Source organism: Cyprinodon variegatus, unplaced genomic scaffold (assembly GCF_000732505.1).
Source record: "Cyprinodon variegatus isolate N-32 unplaced genomic scaffold, C_variegatus-1.0 Scaffold201, whole genome shotgun sequence".
NCBI lineage: Eukaryota > Metazoa > Chordata > Actinopteri > Cyprinodontiformes > Cyprinodontidae > Cyprinodon > Cyprinodon variegatus.
Genome location: NW_015150654.1, coordinates 921,420 through 923,251, shown reverse-complemented (window position 1 = coordinate 923,251; position 1,832 = coordinate 921,420).

Here is a 1,832-nt window from a genome sequence, read left to right as displayed (position 1 = left end):
TGGGCCTCAGCAGATGGCCGCTCACACTGAGCCTGGTTCTGCTGGAGGTTTCTTCCTGTTCAAAGGGAGTTTTTCCTCTCCACTGTTGCTCCAAGCATGCTTAGTGTGAGGGATTGCTGAAGAGTCAATGAGTCGATGCAATCAGTTGGTTTTCCTTAGAGAGAAAACTTTGATCAGTCAATTTAACTGGATGATTATAAACCAAAATTATGAAATGCACTCAATGTTGAACCGAGCGCCAGTGCATTAAAAATGGAGTTACATGACCAACCTTAACACAGCATTCTTGACAGATACCAACTGGTCTAGCAAGGTTTTAGTTCAACACGTGTAAAGAACGTTACCAAAATCAAGATGAGACAAAATTATCTGCGGATTAGGATTTCCATTTGCGGACGAGAGACTAGCAAGACTAGGTCTGACAATATTTCACCAATAGTGGTAACAGATTTCTAACACATTTTCCAAGGGAAAACAGTGTCAAAGGTTATCCTTTCACTGAGGATTTTGCCAGATAAAGAAGAGTCCCAAGGATCTGCTGTCATTTTTTCTAGTGCGAAGATCAATATATGAGTTTTATCCTCTTTCAGCTGGAGACAACTTTCATACATCCAGCTTTTAATTGAATTCAGACATAAAATGTGTAGTTTTGAAACCTCGTTAGATGAGAGATTTATAAATGAATATCATTACAATGATAAAAAAAAATCCTTAAAAGAAATTTACTTTTAAACTTTTATCAATCATTGTGTCATGATCTTAGCAGAGATGACTGGCTTAATTGCTCATTCCATTCACCTGTCTAACTCTGCCTGGTTGCTCATCACTCCTCATCTGATTTACCTGCTCCAACTTCTATTTAAACAGTTCAGTCCCAGCCATCAGTGCCAGATTATTGTTCCTGTTCTAATGCTCATTCTTGCTGCCCACTGGTGAGAGGGGTTTTTAGCATTCTATAGTGTTTCTATTTTCCTGATCCTTACCTGTTCTGCGTCTCATCCAGTGAGTGTGCCTGTTCCTGTCTGATAGGGTTGCCTGAACTGGCTTGGAACTCCTGGACCTCTGAGCCTTCCTGTCCTGATCTGTTTCCCTGACCTGGTTTTGGACTACTGCATGTTTCCCAGGGCTACAGCATCTAGGACACTCTGGGTGGCTCCTGGGGCATCCTGTTGGCGATGGACTGAACTGTTTAGAAGAGATACTGTATGTGAGACAGAGGAAGCGGGGCTGCAGAGCCAGGCTAACGGTGAAGATAAGAAGGAATCCCCACAGACCACTGTTACCATCAATCCTGCTCTCCAGCGTCTGGTCATCGGAAAACAAAATGGATAATCTCCAACTCAAAACTCTCTTCAAAAAAGGAGATAAGTAACTGCTGCTGCATCATTCTGACTAAATCTTGCTTCATCCAGCAATACTGGACAGTGCCATTAGCCTAGAGGGTCTAACGCTGTACCACGCTAAGAGAAACAAAGAACTCAGGGGTAAGACTCGAGGTGGCAGGCTGTGGGTGCACATCAACAGCAGTTGGTATAAAAGTTTTAGATCAGTCCCTAGCTTTTGCAGACCGTTCTATCTGCCTAGAGAGTTCAGTAACATTAGCTTTACTGCTGTTTATGTTCCCTCAAGCACTATTAAAAAGAGGCCATGAAGACTCTATACCAGGCTAACTCTGAGCTCCAATCTGCACACAGAGGGTGTTTTCATCATTGCTGGGGATTTTAACCAGGGTAACTAGAACTGTGTTCCCTCATTTTTACCAACTTGTGGACTCTTTAAAACTTTAGACCTGGTTTATTCTAACATCAAAGATGCATTCAGAGTAGTTTCCC